General features: G+C 33.9%; 1 long non-coding RNA gene across 8 annotated transcripts in view; it reads left to right on the top strand.

Annotated features, from left to right (window-relative positions):
• LOC109492592 overlaps window positions 1-22,176 on the top strand; it is a 307,588-nt gene that overhangs the window by 184,819 nt on the left and 100,593 nt on the right. For 6 of the 8 annotated variants that reach the window (XR_006595504.1, XR_006595494.1, XR_006595501.1 and 3 more), the window contains 2 exons: window positions 6,218-6,287; window positions 7,317-11,035. This is a non-coding gene — a long non-coding RNA (uncharacterized LOC109492592). Of the gene's footprint in view, window positions 1-6,217; window positions 6,288-7,316; window positions 11,036-19,817; window positions 21,121-22,176 lie in introns of those variants that run through there. The other 2 variants (XR_006595497.1, XR_006595500.1) reach the window with 2 other exon arrangements.

The following is a 22,176-nucleotide window of genomic DNA, read 5'->3' as shown; positions in this document are numbered from 1 at the left end:
TAGAATTAACCATTCTTTCCCCCATGGAAATGTGTTGTCATCCTTGTCAAACAATAAGTTAAATGTAGATATGAGAGGTTACATCTGGAAATTCTATTCTATTCCATTAATCCGTCTGTTCTTCTGCCCAAATCATACTGTCTTGATTAGTAATGTTAGAAATCGTAAAATGTGAGTCCTGCACCTTTATTCTTCTTTTCAACACTATTTTGATTATTCTTGGTTCTATGACTATAGATATGAGTATGAGGATCTGATTGTCATTTTGTAGAAGGCTGTCAGCTGAGATCTTGATAGAAATTGCCTTGAATCTATAGATTCAGTTTTAACAATATTAAGTCTTCTGATTCATATGTATGAAATGACTTTCCATTATGTAGATCTTTAATTTCTTTCAACAATGTTTTGTAGTTTTCCATATATAAATTTCCTTGCTTAAATTTATTATTAGTAAACTCTTTTGCATGTTATTGTAAATATAAGCTTTTCCTTAATTTCATTTTTGGAATGTTCATTGCTATTGTGTAAAAATACAATCAATTTTTGTATATTGATCTTGTAACATGCAACCTTATTGAACTCAGTTATTAGTTCTTGATATTTTTGTGGATTTCCTACTATTTTACACATATATGTATAATGTATATATGTAAGCACATATGTATGTGTGTGTATATATATACATATATATGTATATGCATATACAATCATGTTATCTACATATAAAGGTTTGTTTCTCCCTTTACACTCTAGATGGATTTTATTTCATTGTTTTGCCTAATGTCTCAGACTAGAACCTCTCATTCAGTGTTGAAGTGGCAAGAACTGACTTCCCTGTCTTGTTCTTATCTCAGTGAGAAAGCATTCAATCTTTCACTACTAAGTATAATATTTACTGGGTTTGTTTTTTGTTTTTGTGTTTTGTTTTTTTGTAGATGTACTTTATTAGGGTGAGGAAGTTCCCTTCTATTCCTAATTTTTTGAGGGTTTTTATCATAAATTCATGTTGAATATTGTCAAATGAATTTCTGTACGTATTTACATGAGCATGTAGTTTTTGTCCTTTATCCCATTGATCTAGTATATTATACTAACAGACTTTTGATGTTAAACCAACTTTACATTATCAGGATAAAAGCTACTTGGTCATGATGTATAATCTTACTTATAAAATATGTTGCTATATTCAATTTGCTAGGATTTCTTTTAAGAATTTTTGCATCTGTATTCATGATCGATACTGATCTGTAGTTTTCTTATGTTAAGAAATCTTTTTCTGGTTCTGGTATCAGGATAATATTGGCCTCTTGAATGAATTGGGAATTGTTCTCTCTTTTTTTTTAGAAGATTTTGTGAACAATTGGTATTCTTTAAAGGTTTGATAAAATGCATCAGTGAAGCAACCTTGTCCTGGGTTCTTTGTGGATAAGTTTTAAATGACTAATTCAATCTTTTTATATCTCATAGGTCTTTCAGATCTTCTATTTCTTTTTGAGTTCTTTCCAGGGGTTTCTGTCTTTCTGTACTTGTGTCCATTTCATTTAAATTATTTAATTTGTTAGCCTTGCATTGTTCATAGTATTGTCTTATAATCCTTTTCCTTTTTCTAAGGTCAGTAGTGATATCCTTTCTTTCATTACAGATTTTGGTAATTTGAATTTTCTCCATTGTTTTCTTAATCAGTGTAGTTTTATCAATTTAACTGATCTTTACAAGGAAACATCCTTTGGTTTTATTGATTTTTATATATTCAATTTATTTCCACTACCATCTTTAATATCTCATTCCATCTGCTGTTTTAGGTTTATTGTGCTCTACTTGTTCAGGCTCTTAAGGTGGAAGGTAAGGGTATACTTACGAAATATTTCTTTTTTAAGTATAGGAATTCACAGACATAATTTTTTCCTGCTACATTTCCATTAATCACCAATCCTAAACTTCTTTCTATAATTGAATTCTAATATATCTGGTTTCAGAATATAATTTGTATGATTATAATCCTTTTAAATTTATTAGGCCAATTTTATGGGTTAGCATATAGTCTACTTTGGAAAATATTCCATGGACTCTGGATAAGAATGTATCTGAGGTTGAGTAGAGTATTCTCTATATATTTGTTAGTGGAATATGGAAAACATAAATGTAGGGCTTTGAAATATCCATTATTGCTGATAAGTTGAGTATTTTTTCCCGTAATTCTATCAAGTTTTATATTATGTGTCTTTGGATACTGTTGTTGTTTTATTTTATTTTTTAAATATCAATTCCACTATAATTACATACAGTGTTGTTAGTTTCAGGTGTACAATATAGTGATTGAACAATTCTATACATTACTCAGTGCTCATCATTATAAATGTATTCTTAGTCACTGTCAGCTATTTCATCCATAATCCCACCTGCCTCCCCTTTGGTAACCATCAGTTTCTATATATTCAGTCTGTTTTTTGTTTGCTTGTTGCTTTTTTGGGGGGAGGATCCTTTCTTTTGTTTCTTAAATCTCACAAATGAGTGAATTCATTTAGTATTTGTCTTACTCTGACTGACTTATTTAATTTAGCATTATACTCACTAGATCCATCCGTGTTGTTGCAAATGGCAAAGAATTCATTCTTTTTATGGCAGAAGAATATTCCATTATATGTATATTTCACATCTTTATCCATTCATCTATTGATAGATACTTGGGTTGCTTCCATATTTTAGCTATTGTAAATAATGCTACAATAAACATTAGGGTGCATATATATTTTTTTGAATTAGTGTTCATATTCTTTTGGTAAATACCCAGTAGTGGAATTACTGGATCATGTGGTAATTCTATTTTTTAGTTTTTTGAGGAACCTCTGTACTCTCTTCCACAGTGGCTACACCAATTTGCATTCCCACCAACAGTACATGAGGATTTCTTTTTCTCCACATCCTTGCCAACACTTGTTGTTTCTCGTGTCTTTTATTTTGTCGTTCTGACATCTGTGAGATGATATCTCATTGTGATTTTGATTTGCATTTTTCTGATGCTTAGTAATGTTGAGCATCTTTTCATGTATCTATCTACTTTGGAGAAATGTCTGTTGGTGATTTCTGCCCATTTTAATTGGATTATTTGGGGTGTTGGTATTTCGTTGTATAAGTTGTTTGTATATTTCGATACTAACCTTTTATGGGATATGTAATTTGCAAAAAGCTTCTCCCCTTCTCCCATTCAGTAGGTTATCTTTTAGTTTTGTTGATTGTTTCCTTTGGTGTGGAAAAAAGCTTTATTTTGATGTAGTCCTGATAGGTAATTTTTGCTTTTGTTTCCCTTGCCTTAGGACAAATATCTGGAAAACTGTTGCTACGCCTGATGTCAGAGAAATTACTGCCTATGCTCTCTTCTAGGATTTTATGGTTTTAGGTCTCATTGTTAGGCCTTTAATTCAAGTTTAGTTTTGTATATGGTGTAGGAAAGTGGTCCCATTTCATTCTTTTGTATGTAGCTTTTCAGTTTTCCCAACATCGTTCATTGAAGAGACTGTATTTTTCCCATTGTATATTCTTTCCTCCTTTGTCAATGATTAATTGACCATATAATTATCGGCTTATTCTTGCTGCTTTGCATGGGCTCCTAGTCTGGCTGGAGGGGGTGGGTCCATAGAATAGCCAGGGGGTTGGTCTGCTGTTAGCAAGCTAGATGGAGAATGTTTGTGCTTTGCTGGCTCCCTCAGGTGTCTGCGTATGTAGGGTGGGGGGCAGAGAGGGGAAATGATGCCCACCAGCTCCCCCGTTCCTTCAGAATTTTCCCAAAGACTCTCACTTCCCCAGCAGATGCTCTGCGACTAGCAAACAAATCTCCCTCCAGAACACTGCAGGCACCCTCCAAACTGCTGCCTTCATGCTGCATCTAGCATGGCTGCCTTTTGTGCTGTCTCTTTAAGGGCAGGGACTCATTTTCCCCTTGCCCTTAGGATCTACCAAAGTGGCTCTGGCTGATCTTTGAAGTTCTAGGTGTCAAGCCCCACCGAGTTCAAGAACCCACAATGACAGACCCTTCTGGCTTTCAAAGACAAATGTTATAAGGATTTTTCTTCCCAGTGCTGGTCCCCAGTGCCCAGGGTGCCTGATATGGGGTCTGTTCCTCTCCTTTTTCTGTGTCCACGAAACCTCTCTCTCCTGAGGACAGTCATGTGGGTTAGTTTTGTTCCCAATCTTTGCCCTTTGATGTGGCCTTTCCCCTACATTTATCTGTGGAGAATCTGGTCTGCCAGACTTTGGGTCATTTCTGGGGTTATTTACACGGATGTGGGTGTTATCTAGGTATATCCGTGGAAGAAGGTGAGCCAAGGATCCTCTTTCTCTGCCATCTTTTCCATAAGTCAACAGGATCTTTTTTTTTTTTTAATGCATATGTTGTTTGTGGTTTTTAAGTCTTCCTGATGAATTAACCCATTTATCATTATAAAATGTCTGTTTCTAATAAAATTTTTTTAAGTTTTAAATTTCAGATGTTTGTATAGCCACTCCAGCTTTCTTATAGTTCCCCTTCATGTGATCTTTTTTTCATCCTTTTACTTTCAACTTATTTGTATTTTCAATCTACAATGTTTTCTATAGATAATACATTGTTGCATCTTCTTTGTTATTCAATCTGACTAGTTTTATCATATCTTTGTATTGTTTTTTTCTGTTCACATTAAATGTTATCATTGATATATTTGGATTTAAGTTTGATGTTTTCCTTTAAGTTTTTAAAGTAAAATGCCTTTTGGCCTACATTTCTCTTTAACTGATTTCATTATTAGGTTTTTGTTTTGTTTTGTTTTGTTTTTGCATTAAGTGAATATTTTTTAGGTCATACTTAAATTCCTTTAATTTTTTTCACTATATTATTTGAGTTATTTTGTTAGCTGTTCTAGGTCTTAACATAAATCATAGATTATCAGATTTAATTTCAGGTTTATACTACCTCATTTCCAGATAAATATAGAATTGTTACTCTATCTACCTCTATTCCCTCTTTTCCCTTTTTGTGAAAATTTTGTTACACATTATGATATACATACATATATATATGTATTTTTATACATATATATATATATATATATACATCTCACAATCACAATACAGTGTTGTAATTATCACATTTTAAAATTTTATATTATGAAGAACCTGAGGGATGGAGGAAGGAGAATAGACATATATTTATAGGTTTTTCTATGTTAATTTCCTTATTTACCGACCCTATTGTCAAATATATTTTATTTCTCTTTGTTATAGGCCCAATAATGCATTGGCATACATATTATTTTACACAGTTGCTTTTCAAATTAGTTAAGAGAATAAATGAGAAATATATACATTTACCTGTATTTAATTTTGGCCTGAGAATTTCCTTTAGTGTTTTTTTTGTTTTGTTTTGTTTTTTTTTTTTAAACAGGAAGAGAGGGCTGCATTTTTTTTTTGAACGTTTTATTTATTTTTGGGACAGAGAGAGACAGAGCATGAACGGGGGAGGGGCAGAGAGAGAGGGAGACACAGAATCGGAAACAGGCTCCAGGCTCCGAGCCATCAGCCCAGAGCCTGACGCGGGGCTCGAACTCATGGACCGCGAGATCGTGACCTGGCTGAAGTCGGACGCTTAACCGACTGCGCCACCCAGGCGCCCCTCCTTTAGTGTTTTTTTTAAGGCAATTTACTGGCAAGAAATTTTCTCAATTTTTATTTATCTGAGAATATTTTTATTTTACCTTCATTTATGCAAGGTGGTTTTGTTGATTACACTATTCTGGTTAACAAGTCTTGTATTTTGTTGTTATTGTTTTCTTTTAACAATTCATTTAGTTTTTATCCCACTGACTCAGGTCTACATAGTTTCTGATGAGAAGATCGCTGTTAATCTTATTGAAGTTACCTAATGACAATAAGTCATTTATTTATTTTCCTGTTGCTTTCAAAAGTTTCTCATATCTTTGTCTTCCAACATTTTTAATATGATATATGTAGGTATGGATCTCTTTGTCATTTATTCTACTGGAATTGTGGAGCTTCTTCAATGTGTATATAGATTAATGTTTCTCAAAATTTGAGACGTTTTCGGTCATCATTTTTCCAACTGTTTTTTTTTTTTCCATTCTTTCTCTCCTTCTAGTATGCCTATTACACATATGCTGATAAAGCCACATTTCCCTGAGAGTATTCATTTGGTTTCACTATTTTTGTGTTTTGTTTTGTTTTTCAGTTATTCAGACTGCATGATAGGTCTTCATCTATATTCAAGTTACCCAGTTCTTACTTCTGCCAGCTCACAGGTACAGTTGAGCTCCAATACTTACATTTTTTAGTGAAAATATTATAATTTTCAACTCCAGAATTTCCCATTTGGAAAAAAGAATTTCTTTTTAATGATAGTTTTTATTTGAGAAACATTGTCATTAATGCTTTCCTGTGTACTTTTTTTAAACATGTTTTTTTAGTTCTTTGGATATATTTATAACAGCTGCTTTGAAGTTTTTCAGTGCTAGGCCTAGCCACTGTGCTGTGTCACAGAAAGTTTCTGTTGCTGGTTTTGTTTGTGGGTTTCTTTTTCCATTTTAAAATATTTCCTTGTACACTTCAAACTTAAATGTGAATGTTGTGGTACATGAATTATATCTTGAAGGAAAAAGAAATTAAGAGTTAAAAAATTAAGTTTTTTAGAATTAGAACATCAGTCTAGGTTTTTCATGGTAAAGTGGTAAAATCCTTTTTGTAAAAATCTTATTTATTTAAGTTTATTTTTTATTTTGAGAGAGAGAGCAAGCAGGGAGGGACAGAGAGAGAGAGGGAGACAGAATCCCAAGCAGGCTCCATGCTATCAGCGCAGTCTGATGCGGAGCGTAAATCACTAACTGTGAGATCATGACCTGAGACAAATTGAGAGTCTGATGATGCTTAATGACTGAGCACCCAGGTGCCCCAGTAGAAATCTTAGCTTTCTAATACATGCTATTTTGGGAAGTTATTTTAGCTACTCAGTCCTTCTTGTTTATTTTGAGTTGTAAGATAGAAATGAATTTGTCAAAATTCAGAGTGTTGTGAATAGAAATATATGGGTATGGGATTTTTTTTTGGAATTTCTAGCAAGGGGAATAAACCCCTTGCTAGAAATAATTTTCTTATCTACAAAATTAGTAAATTTTAATAGATAATCTCAAGTTTCATGCATAACTGTATGTAACTCAACCTGTATGTAACTCAACATAAATAATAATGTTATTCCAATGATTAAGTAGCCAGCTGTAGATTACTTTTTTCCCAAGATATATTTCACTTTTAAGCTCATTTCATTTTCATTATAGTTCTGAAGAAGAAGAAAACAAGAGGTTTTAAAGATACCTGCTTGACTAACACTTGTCTGTTTATCAAATTGAGAAATAAACAGGTAAGTACACAAAGTTTTACATATTGTGTCCAAAAATCATTCAAAGCAACCCTGTGACTCCTCCCTCCCTGAAGTATTTTCTCCCATGTTCTTTCTCAAGCTTTTTAAAAGTTAAGTTTAAAATAATTTCTAAATGGTTTAAAACTCAAAAGAATTTGCATATATAGTACAGAGAGCTTGGTTTTTCCATGCACAAGCTTCCTCCGATGATAATATCTTGCATAACCATTGTACAGTGTCAGTTTGGTTTAGCTCAGGCTTCCATAGCCATATACAAAGTTGTTGATAATGGAAAGGAAAATGTACAGGTGTTTTGTTGATGCAGTTGAAGCGTGATGTTGGCCTTGTAATAAAAATTAGAGTAATTTTAATTTACCTCTCAGGATATATCCATATTTTCATTGGATAATTAGGGCAGCAACAAGGAGAGAATTCAGCAATGAACTAAGAGAGAGAAGAGAGTGATTTAATTTCTAAATTCATTACTTTGGGACAGCTTATTTTCCTCAGCAATAAAATGTGTATAAATTTCCTTGCCAAGTATCCTTAACATGATTGTTTGGAGGATGAACATTGGTTTAGTGACATACTTGAAATGTTTATAAATTCTAGGATTAATGTTTACAGGAAAGAACTGATGATCATTTGACTCATGTTTCTACACTGCTCTCTTACTTTGTAGCAAATCCATTGAAATAAAGGTAATAATATTTGAATAGTCTTTGTAAACCACTTTATAAATTACTAGTTGAATATGTACAGTAACATCATATGTTATGTATTATAATTCCCACTTCATTGATGGAGGAATAGATTATGTAAGTTTCTCAAGCTCATGAAAACAATGAGTGATGGATCAAAAATTTCAATCAGACCCTTTATTTCTCTAATGCTACTGACAATGGATATGTCACAGAGGCAGAATTAGAGCCAGGCAAGTGAAGTAAAGAAGTTGCCTTCAGTAAAAAATTTAATGGGATGCTAAAAACTCAGCAATCAAGATAAATATTTTAATGCAGTATTTTAAGGTAATAATACAAAATATCCATGATTAACAAAATATCAAAATTTGAAATAAAGACACATCTTATGATTGACTTTTAGTTTTGCCTAAAGTTCCTTACTTATATGTGTCTGCATGGCACTGAATATGTGGTTTGTATATTGGACTCTGGAGTTGTGAAGCTTGGGCACAAATTCCTGTACTTACTCATGGTATACTCATGGTATAATAAGCACATAATCTCACTTCTATAAGCCCAAATGTTCTCACCTATAAAATGTTTATAACATTATTGCTTCCTTGATAGGGTTTATAGGAGGATTAAAGAGACAAAGTGCTTGGTACATTTTGTGGCAATTTATAAACATTCAATATATGACATAAAGTTTTAGCTCTTATTTATGCTTATAGTTAAATATAGCTTGTGTAGCATATATGAAAATACATAACACAATACATTTATGTAAATAAATGCAAGCACATACAGATGCACTACACACACACACACACACACACACACACACACACACACGTATAAAATCTCCAGAAAAACATGATAAAGCAGTGCAACAGCATGAAGATTATTCAAACTATTGGCGGTTTTAAGACCATCTTCCCAGAATCTTGGAAGTGTTTCAAAATAGGAAGATTAGTGAAGGATATTTATTGGGTTTGAGATTAAGGACTGGATGATTTTGAGGAGAGCCTGAAAGAGGAAAAAAAAGTGCTTGGGATGGTCAGAGTTTGACACAGTATCTTTGGACTGGGAATCACAGAGAAGAATGAGCCTGGATATGAGTCTTGGTGAGTACATGATTAAATCTGACAGGAAAGCTGTTAGTTGTTTTACATACCCATCTCCCAAAAACAGTTATCTCCTACAGCAAGTTCATGTCACTTTTTATTGTTATTAGCATTGCTTAACACAGAGGCAGGAAATATTTTGTTGCCTTCATTTTTCTTTCTTTTTCTCTATATGTAAACATAAACATGTGTCTTTATAAATGTATTATACACACACACAGATAATAAGTAGGCAAAATCTTTTCAGTTGCACTATACAGTAATTTAAATGTGGTACTTACTGCTCCGAGTGAATCTAAAATCATCATCCTAGTGCTTGGGACCCTGTTAGCAGCCACTGCTCCAGTACTGTTTGGATTCCATCCCCATAGGTGCAGCAACTTCACTGCATAGTTATGCTGTCTTTTCAGATAAGATGACATTTATTGTGCATTATCAAATTTATCCTAAACTTAATTTATTATAACCTGTGATACCTGACATTTTGAAAAATTCATTAAAATACATATACAAACAACTGACTATCTTTGAAACAAAGGGTGGTTTACAAAGTTATTAATGAATGTTTATGTGTGTGCTCTTTGTAGTTAGCTGGTTATTTCTAGAAACCTACTACTTAGCCTGAATTTTATTGTGTTCTTTTGAGGAATATTCTTAAACTAAAATTAGCTATAATTTTTTTTTCTTAATACTTGCAGCCATGTAACTGAAATAGCAAGTCAGTGACAGGTAGGAAAGACGTAACAAAGCTTGGAACCCAGAGACCCAAATTTCAGTCTCTTAACCCTATTTGCAACAGGAACTAATATGTATCTTGTTATTGCTATTGAGCTACAGAACAAAGAGGTTAAAAGATAATACTATCTATGCTATTTTATGGTCTTGCTTTAATAAATTTATATTTTAAAATGGCTTATATTTACATGTTATTAAAACCACAATGAAGTGATGGAGAGAAATCACATAAGTTAAATTAGACATCTTGGAACTTTTGTAGAGTTTTGTTTTTTTTTTTTTATTTTGAAGACTACTATGCAGCTCTTCTTTGTTAACTGTCATTATCTGTAAGCATGAGAAAGAGTACAAAAGTTCTTACATTACTGTGCCTTTCTTTTACAATTGCAATTCATAATATTCCCATAATTTATAAACATAGGCACCTGGAGGGGCATAAATCTTCACCATATCACATAATATAATCATAGGAAAAGAGAGAAATAAATCTTACAACGTGACCAAAGATAACAACACTTAAACTAATCCACATAAAATGTTCTTTTAATTTTGATTTTTGTGTTTGTGGTCATGCTGAGAAAAATGATACTGTACTGATGATAGACAAAGCACACACATGAAGAACTTGAGAGAAAGATTAATTTGTTATTGTGTTATTACTAGACGACGATGATCAAATCACACACATAAAACACAACACTCAGAACACCCTGCAACTTTGCTGAATTCATGAGTCAGTTCTAACAGTTTTTTGGTGGAATCTTTTGGGTTTTCCTTATAGAGTATCATGTCATCTGCGAAGAGTGAAAGTTTGACCTCCTCCTGACCAATTTGGATGCCTTTTATTTCTTTGTGTTGTCTGATGGCTGAGACTAAGACTTCCAATACTATGTTGAATAACAGTGGTGACAGTGGACATCCCTGTCTTGTCCCTGTCCTTAGGGGGGAAGCTTTCAGTTTTCCCCCTTTGAGGATTATGTTAGCGTTGGGTCTTTCATATATGACTTATATGATCTCAAGGTATGATCCTTCTATCCCTACTTTCTTGAGGGTTTTAATCAAGAAAGAATGCTGTATTTTTTCAATTGCTTTCTCTGCACCTGAGAGGATCATATGGTTCTTGTCCTTTCTTTTATTGATGTGATGAATCACATTAATTGTTTTGTGGATATTGAACCAGCCCTGCATCCCAGGTATAAATCCCACCTGGTCGTGGTGAATAATTTTTTTAATGCAAATGTTGGAACAGGTTGGCTAATATCTTGTTGAGGATTTTTGCATCCATGTTCATCAGGGAAATTGGTCTATAGTTCTCCTTTTTAGTGGGGTCTCTGTCTGGTTTTGGAATCAAGGTAATGCTGGCTTCATAGAAAGAGTTTGGAAGTTTTCCTTCCATTTATTTTTTTTGGAACAGCTTCAAGAGAATAGGTGTTAACTCTTCCTTTAATGTTTGGTAGAATTCCCCTGGAAAGCCACCTGGCCCTGGACTCTTGTTTTTTGGGAGATTTTTGATTACTGATTCGATTTCCTTACTGATTATGGTTCTGTTCAAATTTTCTATTTGTTCCTGTTTCAGTTTTGGTAGTGTATATGTTTCTAGGAATTTGTCCATTTCTTCCAGATTACCCATTTTATTGGCATATAATTGCTCATAATATTCTCTTATTATTGTTTTCATTTCTACTGTGTTGGTTGTGATCTCTTCTCTTTCATTCTTGATTTTATGTATTTGGGTCCTTTCCTTTTTCTTTTTGATCACACTGGCTGGTGGTTTATCAATTTTATTAATTCTTTCAAAGAACCAGCTTCTGGTTTCATTTATCTGCTCTACTGTTTTTTGGGTTTTGATAGCATTAATTTCTGCTCTAATCTTTATTATTTCCTGTCTTCTGCCAGTTTTGGGTTTTATTTGCTGTTCTTTTTCCAGCTCTTTAAGGCGTAAGGTTAGGTTGTGTATCTGAGATCTTTCTTCCTTCTTTAGGAAGGCCTGAATTGCTATATACTTTTCTGTATTACCACCTTTGTTGCGTCCCAGAGGTTTTGAGTTGTGGTGTTATCATTTTCATTGACTTCCATATGCTTTTTAATTTCCTTTTAACTTCTTGGTTAGCCCATTCATTCTTTAGTAGGATATCCTTCAGTCTGCAAGTATTTGTTACATTTCCAAATTTTTTCTTCTTGTTGATTTCGAGTTTCATAGCATTGTGGTCTGAAAATATGCACAGTATGATCTTGATCTTTTTTGTACTTACTTAGGGCTGATTTGTGTCCCATTATATGGTCTGTTCTGGAAAACATTACAGAGGCACTGGAGAAGAATGTATATTCTGCTGCTTTAGGATGAAATATTCTGAATGTATCTGTTAATCCATCTGGTCCAGTGTATCATTCAAAGCCATTGTTTCCTTGTTGATTTTTTGATTAGATGATCTGTCCATGGCTGTGAATTGGGTGTTGAAGTCTCCTACTATTATGGTATTATTATCGATGAGTTTCTTTATATTTGTGATTAATTGATTTATATGTTTGGGTGCTCTCACATTTGGCACATAAATGTTTACAATTCGTTGGTCTTCTTGGTGGACAGACCCTTTTATTATAATATAATGCCCTCTGCATCTCTTGATACAGTCTTTATTTTAAAGTCTAGATTGTCTGATATAAGTATGGCTACTCTGGCTTTCTTTTGTTGATGATTAACATGATAGATGGTTCTCCATCCCCTTATTTTCAATCTGAAGGTGTCTTTAGGTCTAAAGCGGGTCTCTTGTAAACAGCATATAGATGGGTCTGTTTTCTTATCCATTCTGTTACCCTATGTCTTTTGATTGGAGCATTGAGTCCATTGACGTTTACAGTGAGTACTGAAAGATATGAATTTATTGCCAATATGATGCTTGTAGAGTTGGAGTTCCTGGTGGTGTTCTCTGGTCCTTTCTAGACTTTGTTGCTTTTGGTCTTTTTTTTTTTTTTCTTTTTTCTTTTTCGTCTTTTCTCCCTTCAGACAGTCCCTCTTAAAATTTCTTGCAGGGCTGGTTTAATGGTCACAAACTCCTTTAATTTTTGTTTGTCTGGGAAACTTTTAATCTCTCCCCTTCTGTTTTGAATGACAGCCTTGCTGGATAAAGAATTATTGGCTGCATGTTTTTCTGATTCAGCATATTGACTATATCCTGCCACTGCTTTCTGGCCTGCCAAGTTTCTGTGGATAGGTCTGCTGCAAACCTGATCTGTCTTCCCTTGTAGGTTAGGGACCTATTTTCCTTTGCTGCTTTCATGATTCTCTCCTTGCCTGAATATTTTGTGAATTTGACTATGACACGCCTTGTTGATGGTCGGTTTTTGTTGATATAATGGGGGTCTTCTGTGCTTCCTGGATTTTGATGCCTTTCCCCAAGGTAGGAAAGTTTTCCGCTATGATTTGCTCACATAACCCTTCCATCCCTATTTCTCTCCTCTCTCTTCCTCTTCTGGAACCCCTATGATTTTGATTTTGTTACTTTTTAATGAGTCACTGATCTCTCTAATTCTCAAATTGTGCTCCTTTTGCCTTAATCTCCCTCTTTTTTTCTGCTTCATTATTCTCTATAATTTTGTCCTCTATATCGCTGATTCTCTGTTCTGCCTCATCCATCTTTGCCGCCGCAGCATCCATCTGTGATTGCAGCTCAGTTATAGCATTTTTTAATTTCATTCTATTTTTTACTTCTTTTATCTCTGCAGAAAGGGATTCTAATCTATTTTCGACTCCAGCTAGTATTCTTACATCCTGACTCTAAATTCTGGTTCAGACATCTTGCTTGTATCTGTGTTGGTTAAGTCCCTGGCTGTCGTTTCTTCATGCTCTTTCTTTTGGGATGAATTCCTTTTTTTCTTTTTTTTTGTCATTTTGAAGGGACAAAAGGAATTAGTGAGGTAGAAAAATTAAAATTAAAAAATATTAAAATTAAAAAATATTAAAATTAAAAAATTAAACACACACACACACACGCACACAAAATCGAAGAAATGATGCTAGATCCTAGGTGTGTTTTGGTCAGGTGTTGAAAGCGGTTTGACAGATTAGAGAAAAAAAAGTGGGGGCAGGAAGAAATCGTTTGAGAATTTGAAAAAAATGAATAGACTAAAATGAGATGATGGGAGTAAAATAGAATTTGAAAAAAATACACAAAAGTAAAAAATATAGTAGAAAAATTAAGGAAAATATTTTTAATAAAAGTTAAAAATAAAAATGAATTTTTTCTCTTTCTGTATTCAAGAAAAAGAAACGAAAAAGAGAAAAAAGAAAAAAAATGGAAATCGTTTGAAAATGTGAAAAAGTGAATACACTGTAGTAGACTAAAATAAAATGATGGAATTAAAATAGAATTTGAAAAAATTACACAAAAATAAGAAATATGGTAAAAGAATTAAAAACATTTCTAATAAAAATTGAAAATAAAAATGAATTTTTTCTCTTTCTGTATTCAAGAAAAAGAAAATAAGTGAAAAAGAGAAAAAAAAAGAAAGAAAATTGAATCGATGGACCTGCTACCAGAATGAAATGGCACTGAAATCACTTTGGTTTCCCCTAGAAGTCAGACTATGAAGTGCTTTATAGTCCATAAACTAAGCAGGTGGTGAGACTTGTGTTCTTGAAGAGCGAGGTTGGCCCAGTTGGGCAGGGCTCAGTGTAAAGGCTCCATTATCCACTAGATGGTGCTGTTAGCCTACTGGGGTGGGTTGTTGTGGTGCTCATAGGTGCATATGCACATGCACGGGAGCGGTGAAAATGGCGTCACCCAGCTACCCTGGGTGCTCCAGTATCGCAGCTCTGTTCTCCTGGATCAGCAATTGCACACCCATCCTCTGTCTTCAGCTTTATCCACTCCCCACTTTTTTACTGTCCATGACCAAGCCACAGGCTGTACCTCTCCCGAGTTTTGTCTCAGATGCGGCTGTTTTCCCTAGCCCCTTACTTCTGAAGGACTGTGGCTTTGACCCATTTCCCCCCTCTGTGGGAGGGTCTCACCGAGCAATGGCCAAATGTCGGCTGTACCCAGGAACGCTTGCTGGACCCTGATGCTACCCGTGCCCTGACACTGGGGCCAGGTGCCAGCCTGCCCCAGAAAAATTTCGTGAGACAGTGTAGCAGCAGCTTTTCAGGGATTATGGAAAATCACAACACACATCTGGCACCAGACTTCACCCTTAAGGACCTTGTTCCTTCACCAGCTAATGTGGCAGTTCTCTGGGGCCTGCTGGGACCAAGTGGCTTCAACAGCCTCTACCAAATGTCCTTCCAACAGTGGAACTGATTTTTTCCGTGTGGCCCAAGAACTTCCCGGACCCCACTCTGCTCCTGGGGATTCGCCCTTCCCAGCAGAGCACCGCCAGGTATCAAGCTGGGGAGTTGCAGCCTTTGCGCTCCCCTTGTTAAGACTATAGTCTTAATGGATTTTAACCCCTCTCTTTTATCCTTTCTCCCTTTATAGTTTAGTTCCTGTGGCTGTTTCCAACTTTCCACTTTCTCTCCAGATGCTTTTGGGGAAGGGTGCTTTTCCTGTATCTCCCCCCCCATTTCCGTCCTCTCTCTCGACCTGCAAAAGCACCTCCCTGACCTCTGCGGCTTCTTGCTCCCTAAGTTCACCTCTCCATCCCACATACCTGCTGAATTCTGTGGTCAAGTTGTGCCAATTGTTGTGTTGATCCTCCAATCAGTTTTCTAGGTGTGCAGAGTGGTTTAGTGTTAATCTGGCTGTATTTCATGGACATGAGACACACAAAAAACTTCCATGCTGTTCTGCCTTGTTGACTTCTCCCTGATGTATTCAGTTTTTAACTAGCTTTCTTTTAACTAACTGTAAGCTCTAGAAACTATGAATCTGATTGCTGGCTTTGCTACCACTGAATCCTTAACCACACAATGACTGCTACCTTGTAAGCACCCAATAAATGTTGAGTGGCTGAATATTCTGTTATTTATGTAAACGCCATCTTCTTGAGAGTAGATATTACCTTGTTATGTTTGTAATTCCAGGAATTCCTAGTACAGTATTTTACATATTGCTCTTAATATGTGAAAACTGGTAGCAGGTTCAAAGTACACAGCAAATTATCATCAATTAATTAGTACTCATTAAGACCCTCCTAGGTGGTTGACACTGAGTTAATCATTATATTTGTAGATTTCACTTTTCTGTTCTGTAAAATTAAGGTTGTGCTAGGTAATATCAAAGTTTTTTAAAGCACTTGCATTCCTGACTTTTAAACTATTCTGCTTACCTGTCAATGCTAATTCCATTAATTTAGAAAGTGAAAGCCTCTTATACATGATCTTCCTTCAAGGAACTTGTTAAATAGAAGAGTTAAATAGGACAAGGAAATCTCAATTTTGCCATAAAAGGTTTTAACAGTTTCTCAAATTTGAGGAAGAAAATGCCTGAATAATATTGAGAATACAAGTTTGATATTGAAGATAAATATACCTTTTGACTAGACTTCTTAGAATATGTTAAAATTAAAATTAGTGGAACTGATACTTGCATGGCAAAAGACTTGTGAGGTAACTAAGGCAATATTCTAGTGAAAGAGAAAAGTAATTGACAAGCTCATGTTTTCTCACAAAGAACTCGTCTGATACCAATTTTATAGCATATATAATATTGCTTGATGATATTATGTTATCTTTTGCACACCTATTATCACTAAAATTTTAAGTTGATACACCATCATATTTTTATTCCAAAATTCATCTAAAAGAAAACTCTAAAGAATCATATGTTGGGGAATGACATATTGTTTCCTCAGAGTAAAAATAATAGATCATTTCTAAAATGAGAAAAGGCAAAATTAATAGAATATATCTCCAAAATTGAATATCTTTACATATCAGCACTCATGATGCCATTTCAAAGAAGAAATAATGTCATACTTGAAGGTCAAAATAAAAGATAAGAGAAACTCAGGCTCATTAACATCTCAGAACATTTCTGGAGCTGATTTAATTAAAGATCATAGAATAAATTGTGCACTGTTCCTCAAAGATAATACTTTTATAAAAACCCTAACATACGTTTAGCCTTTATTTATACTCACAAGTTTAATTTTATGTATGTGGAATTTTTCACATGCTAAAGAAGATCATATTTACAAATTAACAAATGACATGATTAAAATATGAAATCAAATGTTATATTTGTATTTTGTATCTATATGGATATGTACTCTAATATATGGCTCAAATCTCAGTATTCCAAATATAGAAGGCAGATCCCATGGAAACAAAATTAAGTTTCAGTAGCCATTCCAGATTATAATATTTGATTGCTTGGGTTCATTTGGCTGTTTTCCTTCTTATAACACCATACTTTACTTTTTCCACATGGAGAATGCTGTATGCAAAGTTATGTCTAACATAAATGAGCAACTTCATGTCCTACATTCCACAACATATAAACAAAACTTAATACAGCTACAAAATATTAGGTCCTTCTTATGCTTATTTTACATCTTTAATGTTTCTTTCTTTCCTTTGGAGGAGGCAAACATGCAAGGCAATGAATTGAGTAATAGGGGGGAAATGTAGAGGATTTTATAAGAAGTCCTAGTGAAATTATTTCTTTATGAGACCTGAGATTCCTAGTTACTGCTATATTCTCCTGCTGGATATGGCAAAGAAAGTGGAGGTTGGGCAGGGTGACTGGAAAGGGGATAGAGAAAGAGATCACTAACTGAGGATGATGTTTTTAAGTATGCTTATCTCTGTTTACTCCTAATAATACATATTGTCAATAGGACAGATGACTATGCAATATTTTCAAAAAACAGTAATATGTTCCTCCTCCTCTGAGAATATGATTCCGTGAACAGTTCTACTTCTACTTTGCAAACTTCTCAAGATATTCTTACAGAGGTTCTTCTGCAGAAACCCACCTGCACCATGGTAATTTCTCCAAGATCAACCCATATCTCGTAAAGAGATATTCATATGTGAGGTTCACAAGGCTTTGGATAATTGAAGAATGCCTCACGAAGGCACAAAGCAATAGCAGAATGATCAATATCTAAATATTCCTTGCAATCGTGCTGATAGGAAAGAAAATTCTTTAGCTTAACATTTCCTAGAATCCTGATATTTCTATTTTATTGCAATAAAATACTATATAAATTAAATACCAAACACAATCTTGCTCAGAGAAGAAGATACCTCTAATGTTGGGTAAGCCCTAGTACATAGGGGATAGTATGTCGGGAAGGAAAAGTGTTGAGAATGAAAGTACAATGACCCTTAACATGAATTTGAACTGTGTGGATCTGCTTAATAAGTGCATTTTCTCCCATAAATTCAGTACAGGACTGTATATGTATTTTTCTCTTCCTTATGATTTTCTTTATAACATTTTTTTTCTCTAGTTTACCTTTTTGTAATAATGCAGTATGTAACATATAATGGATAAAACGTGTGTTGTATATGTTATTAGTAAGGCTTCTGGTCATCAGTTCACTTTTAGTAGTTAAGTTTTTGGTGAGTTGAAAGTTGTGCATGGATTTTTTACTGAATTTAAAGTTTGTGCATCTAACCCTCATATTATTCAGGGTCAAGTGTAGTTGGTATTAAGGTTTCAAACTAAAGCATTGCCATTAAAAGTTTGACCCTAGTATCTACCCATATCTGATGCCAGGAGCATAGGGTAGAGAAAGAGCACCATTTTTGTTTGTTTTATTAGAAGGGACTGATGAAAATTTTCAAATATAGCAAGAGTTTGAGGCCCAATAAAAGATGAGGGAGATAAAAGATAAGGGATAGCACTCTCTTGCTTTTGAGAGTAAAGATTAAAGTTAGATTGATGAGACTGTTTCCAGGTATCATTCCCACATCATGGCTTGTGGTAAGGTGTCAACTCTATAATTAGAATAAAACTTGATTATGTTCAGTTTTTAAGTGAATGGAAGGCGAAATAGAGGAAATGGAACATATCAGTTAATAAACACCTATTCTGTACCGTGTTAGGGGAGATACTCATCTTACTCTATCATTACAAAGACTCTTAGAAGAAAATGCTATTGTATTTACTTCAAGAATAATAAAATGTAACTCAGTAATTTAGATTCAGTAACTTATCCATATACCCACAGCCATAAGGATAAGCTATAAATCAAACCTAAGGCTAAATGTTTCTAAAATCAAACTCCATTTGTGAGAGTACACTGCCTTTCAGGGTCAACTACATAATTTGCAGGGCACAAAGCAAATTGAAAATGTGGTTACCTTGTTCAAAAAACAGGAAAAAAGCGTCTCTAAAGATATTAAAATATAAAACTCTTTTTTTTTTCCTGTGGTCTTTTCCTTGATTTGTCACAGTGTTTTTAATTTGTGATTTAATATTTTTCTAAATTTAAAAAAATGGCATGAATTACCTATTTATCTTTATATTGTGCAATGTGATTTTAACAGGGAAATATAAGAGCACTTAATTTATATTCAGAATCACCAAAAATATATTATCTGTATGTTAAAACTCATATATACATATAGTGGAAATGCTACACTAAATTTACCGAACTGTTCTCATGTTCTTCATGATCTGTGTATGGTCTATCAACTCTCCAAACTTACTGAAGATTAAGGAAGGATTGAAAAAAAAAGGAATCATGGCATACTTTATTTTTCTTTTTCGTTCTATGTCTTTATTTTCTGGATAAGTAGTTAGCTAATATGGGAAGTAACATAGGTAAGAAACGATATGATAGGGTTTCTTGATGGTTCATGTTAGTTAGAATGCCATTACTTTCTGTGGTTGAAGCAAGTTATAATATAAATGAAAAGCATAGTCTCTCTTGACCCTATACTGGCGTTGAGTCTCACTGAATTTCCACACATTTTGAGTCTTACAGAATTCTCTGCTAATGGGATGTCACAGCACTACAGTCCATGTGTGTATGAGATAATGCAGGTAAAGTTGACTTGAACAGGGTAAGCACTCAACAAAGAAGCTGGTATTATTATGACAATTATTATTTTCCAAACAGTTGAAGTGGAGATTTGTCTTCTCAGTGACGTTTCATAGGTATCTTTAAGACAAGAACAACTAACAAAATGACTAGTCTAAATATGTAAACATGCTACATTTGATTAAAAGCCCTAAATTTCATTCCATATGTATGCCAAACTGTGGTTATGAAAGTTTATATGAAAGAGTTAACAGAACAAATTCCTTTAACATTTTTATATAAAAGGAAGACAATAATGTTGTAACACAGTGTGTATTCTCCAGATATGATGAATTTATTATTGATACTTCTGTGTTCTCAGCAGTTCCTGAAAAGCTACAAGAGTTTTTACATATATACATTTTTAGGACTTTGGCTTCCTATAGAAGGCTATGGAGCACAGTTATATCTAAATTAAGTCCACTGAGTGTCTTCTAAAAGCGAATAAGTAAATATAATCATGACATAATTTCATTAGAAAGAGATAAGAAATGAAATAACTGCCATTCTGCTATTAACTAAATGTACGTAAAACTTTGCAGTAGAAAATATTAAAAGTATACCATAAAGAGGTAATATACTTAGGAGGGAAATAGGAAATAAAAAGAAAGATTTAGAGGAAGGTATTGAAGGAGAGGTAATGATAAAGTTAAGGAGGGAGTGTGTAGCCCAGAAGTGTTCTTGTAATTTTATTTTTTGGGGTTTTATACATCGTGAATAATGAGAATTTATGAAGGATTTTGGTAAGTGGTATTTATCAGCATTAACCACTTGTTGCATGACCTACATAGGCGCCTGCCTTCGGGACAGAGATAAAATCAGTTAGGCCAAAATTAAATTATGTTTAGACACATACATTTTGGGACAAACCCAGCCAACATCAAGAGGTTGTATTGAAAAAGAAATAGATACTGGTTAATACTAACTCTTGCTTCTCATAATGCTGTATACAATTTTCCAATATCATAAGTATAGACAAGAAGTATAAGTGATCAAGAATACTTGTATTCATACTTTATTAAGGATGTGCAGAAAAAATGGAGTACAAATCAACAAGGCTATAAGAAAATTGTGTCATATAATATCACAGTGTACATATTTATTTGTACAAACTAGTATTTTTAGTTTTTTTAATGTTTATTTTTGAGAGAGACAAAAGTGTGAGTGGGGGAGGGGCAGGGAGAGACAGAGAGAGACAGAGAGACAGAATCTGAAACAAGCTCCAGGCTCTGAGTTGTCAGCACAGAGCCCGATGCAGGGCTCAAACACACAAACTGCGAGATCATGACCTGAGCCAAAGTCAGATGTTTAACTAACTGAGTCACCCAGGCACCCCGCACAAACTAATATTAATATATATTTTAAAATATATCCCCAAGAGATTTGGATTTATTTCTTTTTATTCTTTGCATATTTATTAGTGGTTTGTGATTTGTGGTTACCATCACAATAACAATTTCTCCATATACAATTCTATATTAAGTTGATGGATGTTTGAATTTGAACCCATTCTTTACTTCTCTTCTATCCATATTTTAGGTATATGGTGTCATATTTTACATCCTTTTATTTAATGAATACCTTGATTGATTTTTTATAGGAAAATATTTATTTTTACTGCCTTTGTGTTTCCTACCTTCATACTGTCATTTTTTGTCTTTCCTTTCCACCTAAAATTTCTCCTTTAATATTTCTTATAGGGCTGATTTAATGGTCATGGACTTCTTTAGTTTTTGTTTCTCTGGGAAATTCTTTATCTCTCCTTCTATTCTAAATGATAGCCTTGCTGGATAGACTATTCTTGGCTGTAGGTTTTTCCCTTCCAGCACTTTTAATATATCAAGCCACTCCTTTCTGGCTTGGAAGGTTTCTACTGAAAAATCTGCCTATAGCCTTATGGGATTTCCTTTGTATGTAATTCTTCTTTTGTTTTCCCGCTTTTAATATTTTTCCTTATCACTATATTTTACCATTTTTTTCTTTATTAACTTATTTGCCATTTAAATTGCATTATGCCTTGGTGTGGATCTTTTTTTGGTGATTTTGTTGGGAGTTCTCTGCATCTCCTGGATCTAGATACCTGTTTCTTTCCCCAGATTAAAGTTTCCAGCTATTATTTCCTCTTTTCCCTTTTGTCTCTTCTTATTCTTGGAGTCGTATAATATGAATGGTAATTACATTTGATCGAATCATTGAGCTCCCCAAGTCTATTCTCGTTTTGCATAATTCTTTTTCTCTCTTTGTTCAGCTTGATTATTTTCCA

The sequence above is a fragment of the Felis catus genome, chromosome A1 (assembly GCF_018350175.1).
Source record: "Felis catus isolate Fca126 chromosome A1, F.catus_Fca126_mat1.0, whole genome shotgun sequence".
NCBI classification, from domain to species: domain Eukaryota; kingdom Metazoa; phylum Chordata; class Mammalia; order Carnivora; family Felidae; genus Felis; species Felis catus.
Note: the sequence above shows the minus strand (reverse complement) of the source record. Positions and strands in the feature narration are given on the sequence as shown.